General features: G+C 43.9%; 1 long non-coding RNA gene across 4 annotated transcripts in view; it reads left to right on the forward strand.

Annotated features, from left to right (window-relative positions):
• The window catches only part of LOC141088007 (uncharacterized), a 100,309-nt gene that overhangs the window by 33,421 nt on the left and 46,718 nt on the right, over positions 1-20,170 (forward strand). For all 4 annotated transcript variants that reach the window (XR_012231819.1, XR_012231817.1, XR_012231818.1 and 1 more), the window contains exon 2: positions 16,671-16,751. This is a non-coding gene — a long non-coding RNA (uncharacterized lncRNA). The remainder of the gene's footprint in view (positions 1-16,670; positions 16,752-20,170) is intronic.

Raw genomic sequence — 20,170 nt, forward strand, 5'->3', positions numbered from 1 at the left:
ATCTTTGTTTTCAGATCATTTGAGAGTTGTTTCGAGGAGCCCATGATGCCACTCTTCATAGGAGAATCAAATAGGAGAACTACTTGCAAGTGGCCACCTTAAATACCTTTTCTCATGATTTGATACACTTGGCTATGAAGTTCAAAGCTCAATGAGGTTACAAAACCAATTTAGTGCTTCAGAAAGTCAGTAAAAAATAGTTGAGTGTTCAAATCAAGAAAATGATAAGGGTGCCAATACTTTTGCACCGGTCAAATTTTGTTTAACCCCTTTCTGCCATCCGACGTACTATCCCGTCCACGGTACCCGGGCCCGTATGACCGGGGACGGGATAGTACGTCGGCGCGATCAGCGGCGCCCACGTGGTGAGCACCGCTGATCGCGGCCGGGTGTCAGCTGATTATCACAGCTGACACCCGGCACAATGTGTCAGGGGTGGTCACGGACCGCCCCCGACACGTTAACCCCTTGCACACCGCGATGAAACACGATCGCGGTGTACCGGGGGTTAAAGGGAAGCATCGGCAGGGAGGGGGCTCCTTCCGTGCTTCCATGAGCCCCCCACGGCAGCGCAATGTGCAGCGCTACTGCGGGGGACTCCCTTCCTCCAGGCCCCCGAATCCAAGATGGCGACGGGGGCCTGAGGAAGCTGGCTTCCTCAGTGCCTGCAAAGCGCAGGCATGAGGAAGCCTGCAGTGCCTGTGTCAGATCGCTGATCTGTCACAGTGATCTGTGATGTGACAGATCAGCGATCTGTCACAGGACAGTGATGTCCCACCTGGGACTATTTAATAAAGTAAAAAAAATAATAAAAAAGTGTAAAAATAATTTAAAAAAAATCGCCAAATAAATTAGAAAAAAAAAAAAAAAAAAATTCCCCCAATAAATCCATTTTTTGGAAATAATAAAAAAAAAAACAATAAAAGTACACATATTAGGTATCCCCGCGTCCGTAACGACCCGCCCTATAAAATTGTCCCATTAGTTAACCCCTTTAGCGAACCCCTTAAAAAATAAAAATAAAAAACGAAGCAAAAAATAATGATTTATTATCATACCGCCAAACAAAAAGTGTAATAACGCGCGATCAAAAAGACGCATATAAATATCCATGGTACCGCTGAAAACGTCATCTTGTCCCGCAAAAAACGAGCCGCCACACATCATCAGCGAAAAAATAAAAAAGTTATAGCTCGCTGAATAAAGCGATGCAAAAATAATTATTTTTTATATAAAATAGTTTTCATTGCATAAAACCGACAAAAACATAAAAAACGACCTAAATGAGGTATCGCTGTAACCGTACTGACCCGAAGAATAAAACCGCTTTATCAATTTTACCGCACGCGGAACGGTGTAAACGCACCCCCCCAAAAGAAATTCATGAAACGCTGGTTTCTGTTCATTCTGTGTCCCAAAAATCGGAATAAAAAGCGATCAAAAAATTTCACGTGCCCGAAAATGGTACCAATAAAAACGTCAACTCGTCCCGCAAAGAATAAGACCTCACATGACTCAGTGGGTCAAAATACGGAAAAATTATAGCTCTCAATATGTGGTGATGCAAAAACTTTTTACAATAAAAAGCGTCTTTTAGCGTGCGACAGCCGCCAAACATAAAAACCGCCATAAATAGTAAATCAAACCCCCTGTTATCACCCCCTTAGTTAGGGAAAAATAATAAAATAAAAAAAATGTATTTATTTCCATTTTTCCATTAGGGCTAGGGTTAGGGCTAGGGGTGTGTTGGGGTAGGGTTAGGGTAGGGTTAGGGCTAGGGTTAGGGCTAGGGTTAGGGGCGTGTTGGGGTTCGGGTTGGAGTTAGAATTGGGGGTTTCCACTGTTTGGGCACATCAGGGGCTCTCCAAATGCAACATGGCGTCTGATCTCAATTCCAGCCAATTCTGAGTTGAAAAAGTCAAATGGTGCTCCTTCCCTTCCAAGCTCTGCCATGCGCCAAAACAGTGTTTTACCCCCACATGTAGGGTATCAGCCTACTCAGGACAAATTGCAAAACAATTTTTGGGGTCCAATTTCTCCTGTTACCCTTAGGAAAATAAAAAATTGGGGGCAAAAATATCATTTTTGTGGAAAAAAATGATTTTTTTATTTTCACGTCCGAGTGTTATAAACTTCTGTGAAGCACTTGGGGGTTCAAAGTGCTCATCACACATCTAGATAAGTTCCGTGGGGGGTCTAGTGTCCAAAATGGGGTCACTTGTGGGGAGTTTCAATAGTTTAGGTACATCAGGGGCTCTCCAAACGCACATGACACCCGCAGACCATTCCATCAAAGTCTGCATTCCAAAACGTCACTGCTTCCCTTCCGAGCCCCGACGTGTGTCCATACAGTAGTTTTCTCCCACATATGGGGTGTCAGCGTACTCAGGACAAATTGGACAACAACTTTTGGGGTCCAATTTCTCCTGTTACCCTTGGGAAAATGAAAAAATTGGGGACTAATCATGTTTGTGTAAAAAATACGATTTTTTTATTTTCATGCCCTGGCATTATAAACTTCTGTGAAGCCCTTGGGGGTTCAAAGTGCTCACCTCACATCTAGATACGTTCCTTAGTGAGTCTAGTTTTCAAAATGGTGTCATTTGTGTGGGGTTTCCACTGTTTAGGTACATTAGGGGCTCTCCAAAGGCAACATGACACCCGCAGACCATTCCATCAAAGTCTGCATTCCAAAACGTCACTACTTTCCTTCCGAGCCCCGACGTGTGCCCATACAGTAGTTTTCTCCCACATATGGGGTATCAGCATACTCAGGACAAATTGGACAACAACTTTTGGGGTCCAATTTCTCCTGGTACCCTTGGGAAAATAAAAAAATGGTGACTAAAAGATCATGTTTGTGGAAAAAATACGAATTTTTTATTTTCACGCCCGGGCGTTGTAAACTTCTGTGAAGCACTGGGGGGTTCAAAGTGCTCACCACACATCTAGATAAGTTCCTTGGGGGGCCTAGTATACAAAATGGTGTCATTTGTGGGGGGTTTCCACTGTTTAGGTACATTAGGGGCTCTCCAAAGGCAACATGACACCCGCAGACCATTCCATCAAAATCTGCATTCCAAAACGTCACTACTTCCCTTCCGAGCCCCGACGTGTGCCCATACAGTAGTTTTCTCCCACATATGGGGTATCAGCATACTCAGGACAAATTGGACAACAACTTTTGGGGTCCAATTTCTCCTGGTACCCTTGGGAAAATAAAAAAATGGTGACTAAAAGATCATGTTTGTGGAAAAAATACGAATTTTTTATTTTCACGCCCGGGTGTTATAAACTTCTGTGAAGCACTGGGGGGGTCAAAGTGCTCACCACACATCTAGATAAGTTCCTTAGGGGGTCTAGTTTCCAAAATGGTGTCATTTGTGGGGGGTTCCACTGTTTTGGTACATCAGGAGTTTTCCAAACGCGACATGGTGTCCGATCTCAATTCCAGCCCAAAACGTCAAATGGCGCTGCTTCCCTTCCGAGCTCTGCCATGCGCCCAAATAGTGGTTTACCCCCACATGTGGGGTATCAGCGTACTCAGGACAAATTGCACAATAACTTTTAGGGTCCTGTTACCCTTGGAAAAATAAGAATTGAGGGTGAAAAGATCATTTTTGTGGAAAAAATATGATTTTTTAATTGTATGGCTTTATGTTATAAACTTCTGTGAAGCCCATGGGGGTTCAAAGTTCTCACGACACATCTAGATAAGTTCCTTAGGGGGTCTAGTTTCCAAAATGGTGTCATTTGTGGGGGGTTTCCACTGTTTTGGTACATCAGGGGTTTTCCAAACGCGACATCGTGTCCGATCTCAATTCCAGCCAAAAACGTCAAATGGCGCTGCTTCCCTTCCGAGCTCTGCCATGCGCCCAAATAGTGGTTTACCCCCACATGTGGGGTATCAGCGTACTCAGGACAAATTGCACAATAACTTTTAGGGTCCTGTTACCCTTGGGAAAATAAAAATTGGGGTGAAAAGATCATTTTTGTGGAAAAAATATGATTTTTTAATTGTACCGCTGTACGTTATAAACTTCTGTAAAGCCCTTGTGGGTTCAAAGTTCTCACCACATATCTAGATAAGTTCCTTGGGGGGTCTAGTTTCCAAAATGGGGTCACTTGTAGGGGGTTTCCACTGTTTAGGTACATCAGGGACTCTCCAAACGTGACATGGCGTCCAATCTGAATTCCAGCCAATTTTGCATTGAAAAAGTCAAACGGCGCTCCTTCCATTCTGAGCTCTGCCATGCGCCGAAACAGTCGTTCCCCCCCACATATCAGGTATCTGCGTACTCAGGACAAATTGCACAATAACTATTGCAGTTCAATTTCTCCTGTTACCCTTGGTAAAATAAAAAAAATTGAACCTGAAGTATTTTTTTTATGAAAAAAAGTTAGATGTTCATTTTTTTTTAAATATTCAAAAAAATTCCTGTGACGCACCTAAAGGGTTAATAAACTTCTTGAATGTGGTTTTGAGCACCTTAAGGGGTGCAGTTTTTAGAATGGTGTCACTTTTGGGTATTTTCTATCATATAGACCCCTCAAAGTGGCTTCAAATGTTATGTGGTCCTAAAAATAAAATGGTGTTGTAAAAATGAGAAATCGCTGGTCAACTTTTAACCCTTATAACTTCCTAACAAAAAAAAATTTTGGTTCCAAAATTGTGCTGATGTAAAGTAAACATGTGGGAAATGTTAGTTATCAAGTTTTTTGTGTGCCGTATCTCTGTGATTTAAGGGCATAAAAATTCAAAGTTGGAAAATTGCGAAATTTTCAAAATTTTCGCCAAATTTCCGTTTTTCTCACAAATAAACGCAAGTTATTTGAATGAAATTTTACCACTAACATGAAGTACAATATGTCACGAGAAAACAATGTCAGAATCACCGGGATCCATGGAAGCGTTCCAGAGTTATGACCTCATAAAGGTACAGTGGTCAGAATTGTAAAAATTGGCCCGGTCATGAACGTGCAAACCACCCTTGGGGGTGAAGGGGTTAAATGCAGATTGCACCTTTTCTGTTAGTACAATAAACCTCATTTTAATCCAGAAATATAACTGAGTCCATCAGTTATTAGATATATGAAACTGAAATAGCTGTTGCAAAAACCAAAATTGTTATAAAGAAAAAAGGTTAACATTAATAGGGGTGCCCAAACTTTTCCATATGACTGTACCATGCTGTGCTGTATACCATGGTGGGCTGGGGTGTATACCATGTGGTGCTAGGGTATATACCATGTGGTGCTGGGCTATATACCATGTGGTGCTGGGCTATATACTATGCGGCTGTGTTATATACCATGGGGGGTACATTTTACAATATATTCTATAGAGGGAGGCTGTGTTATATAATATGGGGAGGTGGGCTGTATAATATTCTATTTGGAGCTACATTATATTCTATGGGGGGGCTGTATTATATTCGATGGGGGCTGCATTATACCATATGAGGAGGGCTACATTGTATTCTATGGAGGGGCTACATCTATTATATAAAGCTCAAGTGTGTGTGTATGTCCGGGATAGGCATCCGCACCGTCGCAGCTACAGCCACAAAATTTGGCACAGTCGCACGTCTGGACCCCGAGAGTGTCCTAAGCTATGTTGTGAGGTGAAATTTTAACCCCGCGCATTCCAATTCACCAAACAATTTTGTCCCTATCTACATAATGGGGAAAAAGTGTGTGTATCAAGCTCCGCCCCTCATTATGATGTCTTAATGGTTGCCATGGCGACGCTGATGTCATCATAGGTTGCAAGCCCCGCCGCTCATTATGATGTCATAATGGTTGACTATGGGATGGATGAAGTGTGATGGGTATATGGGCTCTGGACTATGGGATGGAGGATATGTATGATGGGAATATGGGACTATGGGATGGAGGATGTGTGATAAGTATATGGGCACTGGACTATGGGATGGAGGATATGTATGACAGGTATATGGGCACTGGACTATGGGATGGAGGATATATATGATGGGTATATGGGCATGGGACTATGGGATGGTGGATATGTATGATGGGTATATGGGCATTCGACTATGGGATGACAAATATGTATGATGGGTATATGGGAATGGGACTATGGGATGGAGGATGTGTGATGGGTATATGGGCACTCGACTATGGGATGGAGGATATGTATGATGGGTATATGGGCACGGGCCTCTGATGGTGGATATGTATGATGGGTATATGGGCATGGGCCTCTGTGATGGTGGATATGTATGATGGGTATATGGGCACGGGACTATGGGATGGAGGATATGTATGATGGGTATATGGGCATGGGACTATGAGATGATGGATGTGTGATGGGTATATGGGCACTCGACTATGGCATGGAGGATAGGTATGTTGGCTATATGGGCACGGGACTATGGGATGGAGGATAATTATAATGTGTTATAAATATCCACAGTTAGTTACTATGCCCGGGCAGCGCCGGGCTCTTCAGCTAGTTATACTGTATAAGGGGCTGCATTGTATCCTATGAGGGGGTTAGATTATATTCTGTGGAGTGGCTGCATTATACTCTGGGGTAGCTGCATTATTCTCTAAGGGGTGGCTGCATTATACTATAAGAGGGGGGCTGCATTATATTCTATGGGGGTTACATTATATTGTATGGCGGGGCTGCATTATACTCTGTGGGGTGGCTGCATTATGCTCTATGGGGTGGCTGCATTAAACTATATGTGGGCTGCATTATACTGTATCGAGGACTATGGGGAATACATTATATGAAGAACTATGGGGTGCATGATGCTATGGGAAGTGAATTGTATTACATGGGTGACTATGGTGGTGCATTATACTATATGGATGACTGAGGAGTGTATTATACTATATGGAGGACTATAGGGCAGATTATATTATATGGAGGACTATGGGGTGTAAACTGTAGATGTGCTGCTGATAACATGATACTGTATGGTGATCGGTTAGTGTGTGTGCACGCGTTGCGGATTAATCTGCAGCTTTTTCTGCAGAGAATCCATATCTCTTGGCAGAAACTGCAGGGTAAAACACATGCATTTTTCCTGCGGATTCCTAGCATGTGTGCAGCGAATTTGATGCAGGTTCTAGTGCTGTTTGGCAGTGCGGATGAGAGAGAGATTGATTGATTTGTATGTCCCGGAACGTACACTGCAGCTGCGGTTCCGCAAAAAAGAAGTAACATGCTGCGGAAAATAAACCGCAGCAAATCTGCGCGGAATTTTCTGCAGCATACACGGCGGATTTGGTTTTACATAGGTTTACATGGTATTGTAAACCGCAACGTGTGCATGCATCCTTAGTGATCCATTAGTGATTGTTCTGTCCCCATCATTCTTTCTCAGATGGTGGAAAGAGGCCGGGAAACAAGTGTTGAACGACTTAAATTTTGTCCATCTCACTCATTTAGCGGCCTGAACTCAGCGCATGTAAATACAATCGAAATGCTTCTGTGATGTGCAATATGTTAGCATTTGGGGCCCCATTTTAAACTTTGCCTAGGGCCCCACTTTGCCTAAAACCGGCCCTGTGGACTCATCAATACCTTCATCATCTAGTACCTGCGTACCCAGTCTGGTCACATGAGGTCAAGTAATGTCCTGCACTCGGAGGAGCCCAGGGTCCACTGCACCGCGGTAAGGTCTGACAATGGCTCTGAGAATTTCATCCTGGTACCTAATAGCAGTCAGGAGCCGTTGGCTATCACATAGTACCCGTCCTACCAGGTGATGGTGCAGACTACATAACATTCACCACGGCGTCTACAGTCTACAGGGATGGGTGAGGATACAGTAAGAGAGGGTAGAGCAGGTCATGCGGTGGTTCAGTAGGCCGAGGATCATTGCAGGCTGTAGGCTTGTCGGAACAGGTGGGTCTTCAGGTTCTTCTTGAAGGTTTCCGTTGATGGTGAGAGTCTGATGTGTTGCGGCAGAGAGTTCCAGAGTATGGGGGAAGCACGGGAGAAGTCTTGTATGCAGTTGTGGGAAGAAGAGATAAGGGGGGAGTAGAGAAGGAGATCTTGAGATGATCGAAGGTTGCGTGCGGGTAGGTACCTAGAGACCATGTCACAGATGTATGGAGGTTGTGGATGGCTTTGTATGTCATGGTTAGGGTTTTGAATTGGAGCCTCTGGGCAATAGGAAGCCAGTGAAGGGCCTGGCATAGGGGGGAGGCTGGGGAATAACGGGGAGACAGGTGGATTAGTCGGGCAGCAGAGTGTAAGATGGACTGGAGCGAAGCCAGAGTGCTAGAGGGAAGGCCAGAGAGTAGGAGGTTGCAGTAGTCGAGGCGGGAGATGATAAGAGCATGCACTAGTGTTTTTGTGGTTTTGTGGTTGAGGAATGAGCAGATCCAGGAAATATTTTTGAGTTTGAGGCGGCAGGAGGAGGCGAGGGCTTGGATATGTGGTTTGAAAGAGAGCGCAGAGTCGAGGATCACCCCAAGGCACCGAGCGTGCGGGACTGGGGAAAGAAAGCAGCCATTGACATTGATGGATAGGTCTGGTGGAGGGGTAGAGTGAGAGGGGGAAAGATGATGAATTCTGTTTTGTCCATTTTCAGTTTGAGAAAGCGAGCAGAGAAGGAGGCTGAGATAGCAGACAGGCATTGTGGGATTTCAGTCATTAAGGAGGCGAGGTTGGGTCCAGATAAGTAGATCTGCGTGTCATCGGCAAAGAGGTGATACTGCAAACCGTAGGATTCTATGCGCTGTCCCAAGCCAAAGGTGTAGATGGAGAATAGTAGGGGTCCTAGGACAGAGCCTTGAGGAACACCAACAGACAGGGGGCGAGGTGAGGAGGTGGTGTGTGAGAGGGAGACACTAAATGTTCGGTCTGTTAGGTATTGTCATGGTCACGCGCGACTGGACACACCGCCTCCAGCAGGGCGAATTTATATGACACACGTGACCCTGGATACACCGCCTCCAGCAGGGCGAATTTCAGGATAAAGGGGAATACCAGGGAAACAATTAGAATGGTGGTCCTGCACTAGGGAACGGGGATCTGGAGACCTGCATTCCTGTGAGTCAGTGTCTCTACGCTCCTAACGTTTCCTAGGCCTGTTCCGCACCGGGCGCCGATCAGGATACCTAATAACCCTAGCTCGCCCTGCACCTAGTCCTTTCTAGTGCAGAAACTAATCCCACCACTGTACTAAAACACACACAAGGAAAAGTGACAAAACAGGTAAACACCACTTAGCTTTGCTCTGTTGCTATTTCTCCTAGCAACAGAGACCATCACCTGTGCATCTTTTCCTCCGGCCGGGTCCAACACCGGGGTGCAGCTTTACAGCAACAAAGTCCAGCACTCAAGTCCCACCTTGGAGCAACAGAGTCCTGCACCTAAGTGCAGCTGTCCAGCGACAGAGACCAGCAACTGAGTGCAGCTTTACACCATAGCTGCCACTCCACCAAGCTTTGCCAGCACTCTTCACTGACACCATAGCTGCCACTCCTCACTGACACCATAGCTGCCACTCCAGGAATCCGACTGAGCTGCCCAGGACTCTCATCCAGCTCCTTTCTTCCCCAAGGCTTGGTTGCGACTGAGCAAAATCACCAACAGTGAGTGAGCACAACTGACACACCTTTATTGAGCAATCACACTTGTTTCATAATATCGTGCACTAAACCAAAGTAACCAGTGTGCAATGACCCTCACGGCCACCGGGGGAAAACTTGAACTGAAACCACCACAGTGCAATGACCCTAATGGCCACCGGGGGCAAAACAAACTCCGAGCACACAGCTCATGGAAAAAAAAGGTTACTTGTGCATTTATCTGTCAGATCCAACCTGGATCATGACAGGTATGATGAAATCCAGGATAAGGCACAGTCTGTGATGCCAAGAGATGAAAGAGTCTGTAGCAGGAGGGAATGGTCTACGGTGTCGAAGGCAGAGGACAGGTCCAGGAGAAGGAGGACAGAGTAGTGTCGCTTGCTCTTGGCGATAAGTAAGTCGTTAGTGACTTTATTTAGGGCAGTTTCAGTTGAGTGATGCGGTCGGAAGCCAGATTGTAACCGATCAAAGAGGGAACAGGAGGAGATGAGGGCGACAGTTCAAGATATTCATGCTGTTCCAGTAGTTTTGAGTCATAAGGGAGAAGAGATGTCGGGTGATAGTTAGACACGGAGGATGGATCAAGGGAGGGCTTTTTGAGGATGGGTGTGATTGAGGCATGATTGAAGGATGAGGGAAAGACTCCATTTGTAAGTGAAAGGTTGAAGAGGTGTGTTAGAGATGGGATGAAGACTGTGGCCAAGTTAGGGATAAGGTGAGACGGGAGTGGGTCGAGGGCACAAGTGGTGAGGTGTGATCTTGCAGAAGGGTGGAGAGCTGATCTTTCATGGTGGAGAAGCTGGCTTTGGCAGAACAGGGCTGAGCGGCTAAGAGGGGCGTTGGGGGCTGTGGGCCAAAGTTTTGTCTGATCTTGTCGATCTTCTGCTTAAAGAAGGAGGCAAAGTCTTCAGCAGAAATGAGAGGAGGGGGAGGAGGTGAGGTGGGATGGACTAGAGAATTGAAAGTGTTGAAGAGTTGTTTAGGGTTGTGAGACAGGGAGGATATGAGAGATGCGAAGTAAGTTTGTTTAGCGGCAGAGAGCGTGGACTTAAAGCTGGCAAGGGACTGCTTGTATGCACTGAAGTGCTCAGTAGAATGTGTTCTCTTCCATCTCCGCTCAGTGGCTCTGGAAACCCGTCTCAGTTCTTTGGTCAGGCTGGTCAGCCAGGGCTGCCTGTTGATTGGATGAGTTTTGCTCTGCATGGGGGGGTGCAGCCGAATCAAGTGTTGTTGTTATTGTGGTGTTATAAAAAGTGGCAGCAGCATCTGTGTCATGAAGGGAAGTTATGTCTGTAAGAGGGAGAAGGGACTCAGAGAGTCAATGTAAATTGAGGTGTTTGAGATTCCTGCGAGGGTGAGCGAGTTTATGGAGCAGGGGTTGCGCAGTAGGAGAGGTGAGGGAAGAGAATGTCAGTAGGTTGTGGTCAGACAGGGGGAGGGGTGAGTTATTGAGATTAGTGAGGGAACAGAGACGGGTGAAGATAAGGTCCAGCGTGTGACCATCTTTGTGAGTGGCCGCAGAGGACCATTGAGTGAGGCCAAGGGAAGCTGTGAGTGATAGAAGTTTAGAGGCAGCTGGGGTGGAAGTGTCAATGGAGATGTTGAAGTCATGGTGGGGATGTCAGCAAAACGGAAATGGAGTAGTCAGGTGGTGAAGTGGTCGAGAAAGGTGGAGATGGCTAGTTCTGGGGGGCGGTAGATGGCAGCCAGTTGGAGGTTGGAGGGGGAATAGATGCGGACGGAGTGCACCTCGAACGAGGGAAGAGTAGCGGAGGGTGGCAAAGGAATTGGGGTAAAGGAGCAGGTATCGGAGAGAAGCAAGCCAACTCCTCCACCACGTTTGTTGCTGGGGCGTATTTTTTCCACCATAGGAAAGCGCAGCTGGAGAGGCTGTGTCAGGGAGTGAGCCAGGTTTCAGTGATGGCAAGGAAGGAGAGTTTGTTGGTGATAAAGAGGTCATGGATAAACGATAGCTTGTTGCAGACAGAGCGTGCGTTCCATAGTGCTGCAGGTAGGGGGACCGGGGGAATGGGGGCTGGATGAATGGGTATGAGGTTATCATGGTTGTGAAGACGTATAGAGGATCGTGGCAGGATGTTAGAAATGAGTTTGGGGATGTGTTGAGGAGTGCCAGGATTTGGGGATACATCACCAGCAGTGAGGAGTAGTAGACAGAGCATTAGAAGGTGGGAGCAGGATAGGACATGATGTGGCCGTGTGTGTCTGGAGAAAAAGGATTGTATGTGGAGGAACAGTTGTGACGAAGAGGTGAGATGGCTGGGAAGGATGGAGGGCGAAATGACTAGTTCCTTACTGGGTGGAGGGATTGCAGGAGTTAGGGAGAAATAGAGTAGTATGGGGGTGATAGTAAAAAGAAGGCGAAACATTGTTGTGGTGTTATAGTCCGTTAACTTACAGTCAATTCCATTCCAATTCTAGTCTAATTCAGAGTACTTAGAAATAAGTACTTGGATTTTGAAGTAGATGGAGCCGACTACGACTGGAGCAGACCCATGGTGCTGAATATATGTGCAGCTAAACACAATCAGCTGTGAGTGAAAGTGGGGTGTGACTGCCCAGGCCAAATGCACAGAGTTAAGCAAATGTCATAAAAGGGGGAAGGGATTATACAGACCACTTAGATGTGTTGCAGAGATAACAAGAATGGAGTACAATTATGGATACAAGAAGATGGGTAAGCAATGCATACCATATAAAAATACAATGCAGTTCACATGGGGCATTCAGGAGCATGGGAGAGAGGGGTGGAATTCAGCAATGCATACCATATAAAAATACAATGCAGTTCACAACAAGATGACGGGGTGCATATCCAAATTATAATGTGAATGATCTAAAAACTATAAAAGTTGTGTGACCAAAGAAGCAGCTGAATACATAAATCCACTGATACACTTGGCACAGTGCAAATATGATAGCAACAATACATGTGCACATGTGAGAGTATACTGGTAATGAACTAAATGGAAAAATAATTGAGGCATCGGTCAATGATGGCCAGTTTACTAGTATAAAAAATGGCCATTGGTAAATGGTTGTGCATGTAGCAATGCTATTATATTTACCCATGTAAGGTGATTTAAGCACATGTTGATGTACGTGTTAGAATGACAAGGTGTTAAAGTGTATAGATACATACGGTTTAAATAGAAAGTGATTCCGGTCAAATGACCGTGCTATGAACTAATTGTGCGCATGCCGCGAATCCCGTCACCCTTGCGTCCCACGCCTCGAGATAAACATCACGATCCTAGTCACGCGAGCGGGCCGACGCCAAACCCTACATGACGTAGACACAGACCGGACGTCAGCCGAGGGATGTGATGAAGGATCAGGGACTCCACATATGCATAATAATATAAATAAGAATGTAAAGTGACTATGTGCAATTGCGAAATAAGATAATTGCTCAATAAATAATAACTCACAGGTCAAAAATAGCACATGATCATTAAACAATGTGCAAGGTGCAAAGTAGTGATTCTAACTAATTACATACACCATATTTTCCGCTTTGTAAGACGTATTTTTTCCCCCAAATTTGGGGGGAAAATAGGGGTGGGTCTTACAATGCGGATATAATTTTCTGTGCTGCCGCTGCAGGTGTCCGGTGCTTGCCGCCGCCACGCTCTTTCCGCCGGGTGCTTGCCGCCGCTGCGCTCTGTCCCCCGGTGCTTGCCGCCGTGCTCTGTCCTGTGCTGTGGGGGGGGTTCTGCCATTCCATCCATGCTTTGTTGCCTGTGCGGAGATCTCCATCTGCGCTTGCGCGGCAGCCATTTTCCAGGAAGCAATCCACCACACAGACAACAAAGCATGGATGGAACAGCAGAGCCCCCCCACGCAGCACGGGACAGAGCGCGGCGGCAAGCACCGGGGGACAGAGCGCGGCGGCGGCAGCACCTGTCAGCACCGAAGGACAGAGCGGGCGGCGGCACCCGGCAGCACCGGGAGACAGAGCGGGCGGTAGCATCGGAGGAAAGAGCGGGCGGCAGCACCCGGCAGGCACAGCGGGCGGTAGCACCAGGTACAAAGAGCGGGAACATAACACAGTGGCAGCATCGGACACCAGCAGCGGCTAGCCGCACATCAAAACACCCCTTCATCCTAGAAGCAACGTTCCACTCCTGCCTCTTCCAGCCGCAACCCTGGGACTCCACTTCCCACCACCCCTGGTAAGCAATAAGATGCCTGGATTATAAGAAGCACCACCATTATATTAAAAAAAAGGTTTTTTCCTATTTTTCTCCCCAAAATTTGTGGTGTGTCTTATAATCCGGAGAATCTTATAAAGCGAAAAATACGTATTTGTATTTAAGGCATAATTACCGACATAATCAATAAAACAAGAACCAAACAGCTTACATAGATAAACAAACATCAATGATACCACCATTATTACAAGACAATAAAAATGGAGAGAGAATAAATATAGTCAAATGAAGAAAAAATAATATCGTGATTACAATGTTGACATATATAAAATTAGAACCATATATGGAACAACCATTAATATTAGGCCCTAAGGAGTTATTCACAATGCATCATATGAGGAACAAAAAAGTATCACAATAATTAATATACAGTCATATGTAAAAGTTTGGGCACCCCTATTAATGTTAACCTTTTTTCTTTATAACAATTTTGTTTTTTGCAACAGGTATTTCAGTTTCATATATCTAATAACTGATGGACTCAGTTATATTTCTGGATTCAAATGAGGTTTATTGTACTAACAGAAAATGTGCAATCTGCATTTAAACAAAATTTGACCGGTGCAAAAGTATGGGCACCCTTATCATTTTCTTGATTTGAACACTCCTAACTACTTTTTACTGACTTCCTGAAGCACTAAATTGGTTTTGTAACCTTATTGAGCTTTGAACTTCATAGCCAGGTGTATCAATTCATGAGAAAAGGTATTTAAAGTGGCCACTTGCAAGTAGTTCTCCTATTTGATTCTCCTATGAAGAGTGGCATCATGGGCTTCTCAAAACAACTCTCGAATGATCTGAAAACAAAGATTATTCAACATAGCTTTTCAGGGGAAGGATACAAAAAGTTGTCTCAGAGATTTAACCTGTCAGTTTCCACTGTGAGGAACATAGTAAGGAAATGGAAGAACACAGGTACAGTTCTTGTTAAGCCCAGAAGTGGCAGGCCAAGAAAAATATCAGAAAGGCAGAGAAGAAGAATGGTGAGAACAGTCAAGGACAATCCACAGACCACCTCCAAAGACCTGCAGCATCATCTTGCTGCAGATGGTGTCACTGTGCATCGGTCAACAATACAGCGCATGCATAACGCCTTTTTGTATGACCAAACAACTCAATCTTTGTTTCATCAGTCCACAGGACCTTCTTCCAAAATGTAACTGGCTTGTTTAAATGTGCTTTTGCATACCCCAGGCGACTCTGTTTGTGGCGTGCTTGCAGAAACGGCTTCTTTCGCATCGCTCTCCCATACAGCTTCTCCTTGTGCAAAGTGCGCTGTATTGTTGACCGATGCACAGTGACACCATCTGCAGCAAGATGATGCTGCAGGTCTTTGGAGGTGGTCTGTGGATTGTCCTTGACTGTTCTCACCATTCTTCTTCTCTGCCTTTCTGATATTTTTCTTGGCCTGCAACTTCTGGGCTTAACAAGAACTGTACCTGTGTTCTTCCATTCCTTACTATGTTCCTCACAGTGGAAACTGACTGGTTAAATCTCTGAGACAACTTTTTGTATCCTTCCCCTGAAAAGCTATGTTGAATAATCTTTGTTTTCAGATCATTTGAGAGTTGTTTTGAGGAGCCCATGATGCCACTCTTCATAGGAGAATCAAATAGGAGAACTACTTGCAAGTGGCCACCTTAAATACCTTTTCTCATGATTTGATACACCTGGCTATGAAGTTCAAAGCTCAATGAGGTTACAAAACCAATTTAGTGCTTCAGGAAGTCAGTAAAAAGTAGTTAGGAGTGTTCAAATCAAGAAAATGATAAGGGTGCCCATACTTTTGCACCGGTCAAATTTTGTTTAAATGCAGATTGCACATTTTCTGTTAGTACAATAAACCTCATTTGAATCCAGAAATATAACTGAGTCCATCAGTTATTAGATATATGAAACTGAAATACCTGTTGCAAAAAACAAAATTGTTATAAAGAAAAAAGGTTAACATTAATAGGGGTGCCCAAACTTTTACATATGACTGTATATATGATTAAAATCATATATAACGAATTCACAGTTTAAAGATCTGCATTTACATTCAAACTTGAACTGTTCTAGAAGATATATACAGTATATCACTAATAATACAGCATCAAATCTTCATATTTCCTCATAAGTTTTGTTGCGATTAGCAACAACCAAAGGTTTCTTAGGTAATAAATTAGATATACCTGGATCCTGTAAAATAATAGGCCAAAACTTAGAGATGATACCAGTCATCTCATGCCGTCTAAGAGTGGAAATTTGTGATGAACCGCACATGACCATCTGTTTCTTTATTTTTTGCCTTAGAAATTAACAACGATTGCCGATCAGCTTCTTTGGCTCTAACAAAAGCTTTATGCACAATATCTCTCCGATAACCCCTTTTTGAAAAATCTATTTGTAAGTTCATTGGCCTGTTCTTCGAAAACATCTTGTCGATCACAGATACGTCTAGTTCTTAAAGGGAATCTGTCCCCCCCTTTTTGAGATATCATATAATGATATAATTCAATTGTGTGTCACATAAGGATTCTATTAGTACTTTTGCTTCCCTCTGACCCCGCACCTTTCCTGCATAAATACCTTTTTTATATCGGTTCAGATATATGTAAACTGCCACGGTCCGGTCCGCTGGGCGGGGCTTATTCACTTGCTTCCCCCTCCCTGCCTTGCTCTACGCATTGCATCAGGGGGAAGCAAAAGTACAAAGAGAATCCTTATGTGACACAGAATTGGATGATATTATATGATATCTCAAAAAAGGGGTGACAGATTCCCTTTAAGAATTGCCCTGTTGGTATTGCACGGATGATATGCGCTGGATGTGATGAACTGGCATGGAGCAATGCATTAACACTCGTTTCTTTCCGGTAGATGGAAGTGAGAAGAAATCCTGTGTCATCAACCAATATCTTCAGATCCAGAAAATTTATGGAATCCTGTTTAATCGTGCAGGTAAGTTAATATTAATACTGTTTTCATTCAAATATTGAAGGAATCCTTCCAATTGCGCTTTGGAACCCTGCCAGACAAATGAAATGTCATCGATGAATCTCATCCATAATACAACTGAACCTGATGAAATATAATCCCCAATTTCAACATATTCATGCTCCCATGCCCCCATGAATACATTTGCATAGGAGGGTGTGAAAGCCGCACCCATGGCTACGCCTCTCTTCTGAACATAAAATCGATCCTTACAAACAAAATAGTTATGTAAAAGAGCATACTCCAACAATTGCATTAAAAAACCTACTAATGAAACATCAAGCCCACGACTGGATAAATACCGCTTCACTGCTAAAAGACCTTGCTCATGTGGAATTGATGTGTATAACGATTCCACATCACATGTTACAATACACATATTGGCATTTATGTATATCCCATCCAGTCTCTGCAGTGCCTCCGTGGTATCCTTTATATAAGAAGGAAGTTCTTTTACTATAGGTTTTAAATAAAAATCTAAAAATTTTGAAATGGGTTCCAATAAACTACCATTTCCAGAAATTATAGGCCGTCCTGGTTCTTTCATATCCTTATGGACTTTTGGCAGTAAATATAATGTTGGAACAGATGGTGAATCGACTCTTAGTCCTTCCCAGATAGATTTCAAAATTATCCCTTCCTCCAAAGCTTCTTCTAGAATACGAAATAATTCTTTTTGATATGAAAAGTTGGATCCTGTGGCAACCGCTCATAACATTGTGGATCTGCCTAAGTGCCTCCTTTTCATGTTGAATACATGGCCACACACCAATGTTACCGCCTTTATCAGATGGTTTAGAAACAACATTTTTCATCTCATTAAGATGTTCCAATGCTAATCTCTGTTCAGAATTGAGATTATCAAAAGGCCTAGTAGATGGTAGTTGGCGTACCTCATCACAAACCATCTTCACAAACACCTCAATAGATGAGTTTTGTGAAATAGGAGGGAAGGACTTTGATTTCTTTTTAATATAATCAGGGAATTTACCTGGTGTCTCTTCTTCCTCTGCAATAAGAGCTTCTGGCGCCTGTAGCGCTGCCCCTTCCTCTTCTGTGGAAAAAGAATTTGGAGATGACTTATCAGCGTGATACTTTTTTCACAATAACTTTCATGCAAATAAAAAGATATCCTTAATAGCCACAAAATGGTCAGTTTTTGCTGTAGGGCAAAAGCGCAAACCCAAAGATAATACAGAGATGTGATCATGAGTTAATTGCACATCTGACAAATTAATTACCTTTAAATTCCCGTCATTATTGGATTCCTGATCACAATAGTTGGATTTTCTTTTTCCAGTTGTAAATCTCGTAGTGTATCTATTCAAAACCTTAGAAGAGTCACCATTAGGGATACTTGTAGAACTCCAGGAACTAGTGCTTGCTAAGGAGCTTACAGATCCAGATCTTTTCATGATAGATCGACCACGCCATTTGTAAACCTTATTGGTTTGATAATCTTGAAGGTCACGTTGAAATTTTGTTACCTTGCGTTTCTGAATTTCAGATTCCCATTTAGAAAATGATGTGTTCAGATCACCATCAAATTTAGTTAGTTGTTCAGCAGTGAGATTTTTTGAAGCTTTTCTTGTAACATTTTAATATTATTTTCCATAGACTCTATATTCTTCTTATCAACTTCAATCAATATTTCCATAAAAGTGCGGGAACATGTATTACAGGCATCTTCCCATTTTTTCAATAAAGTGTCATCCTCTAATGGGAAGGACGGAAATACCTGTATCCGTAAACCACGTGGAATTAAATTACGTTGCATATAGTGTTCAAGTGAATTCTTATACCACCATGACTTTGTTCTTTTATATAGTATCTCCTTCAGAGTTGCTTTATCCTCATGGATACCATCAGGATTCCCATTAGTTCCAATATTTCCCGCATCTTTGAAAATTGAGGATATTTGTGACATCCAATTAGTTTCACTATTTCTATAATCCACATTAATGGTCTCTTCCAAAATAAAACAGAAAATAATCCTACACAGAAGAAATACCAGTAGTAAAAAAAAAAAAAAAGGTCAGATCTAAAAGGACAGATAAAGCATTGATAGCAGACAAATACAGGGTTGATTGATTGAGGTTCAGGAAAGATGGGTGATGATGGTATTGCAGCCGAGGCACATGCCATTGATAGCAGACAGATACAGGGGTGATTGATTGGGGTTCAGGAAAGATGGGTGATGATGGTATTGCAGCCGGGACACATACCATTGATAGCAGACAGATACTACAGGGAGGATTGATTGGGGTTCAGGAAAGATGGGTGATGATGGTATTGCAGCCGGGACACATACCATTGATAGCAGACAGATACTACAGGGAGGATTGATTGGGGTTCAGGAAAGATGGGTGATGATGGTATTGCAGTCGGGACACATACCATTGATAGCAGATAGATACAGGGGTGACTGATTGGGATTCAGGAAAGATGGGTGATGATGGTATTGCAGCCGGGACACATACCATTGATTGCAGACAGATACAGGGGTGATTGATTGGGGTTCAGGAAAGATGGGTGATGATGGTATTGCAGCCGGGACACATACCATTGATAGCAGACAGATACAGGGGTGATTGATTGGGGTTCAGGAAAGATGGGTGATGATGGTATTGCAGCCGGGACACATACCATTGATAGCAGACAGATACAGGGGTGATTGATTGAGGTTCAGGAAAGATAGATGGGTGATGATGGTATTGCAGCCGAGGCACATACCATTGATAGCAGACAGATACAGGGGTGATTGATTGGGGTTCAGGAAAGATGGGTGATGATGGTATTGCAGTCGGGACACATACCATTGATAGCAGACAGATACAGGGTTGATTGATTGAGGTTCAGGAAAGATGGGTGATGATGGTATTGCAGCCGAGGCACATACCATTGATAGCAGACAGATACAGGGGTGATTGATTGCGGTTCAGGAAAGATGGGTGATGATGGTATTGCAGTCGGGACACAGATACAGGGGTGATTGTTTGGGGGTCAGGAAAGATGGGTGATAATGGTATTGCATCTTGGACACATACCATTGATAGCAGACAGATACAGGGGTGATTGATTGGGGTTCAGGAAAGATGGGTGATGATGGTATTGCAGCCGGGACACATACCATTGATAGCAGACAGATACAGGGGTGATTGATTGGGGTTCAGGAAAGATGGGTGATGATGGTATTGCAGCCAGGACACATACCATTGATAGCAGACAGATACAGGGGTGATTGATTGGGATTCAGGAAAGATGGGTGATGATGGTATTGCAGTCGGGACACAGATACAAGGGTGATTGATTGGGGTTCAGGAAAGATGGGTGATGATGGTATTGCAGCTTGGACACATACCATTGATAGCAGACAGATACAG

The sequence above is a fragment of the Dendrobates tinctorius genome, unplaced genomic scaffold, assembly GCF_039654945.1.
Source record: "Dendrobates tinctorius isolate UK_male_01 unplaced genomic scaffold, ASM3965494v1 ptg000007l, whole genome shotgun sequence".
Lineage (NCBI taxonomy): Eukaryota > Metazoa > Chordata > Amphibia > Anura > Dendrobatidae > Dendrobates > Dendrobates tinctorius.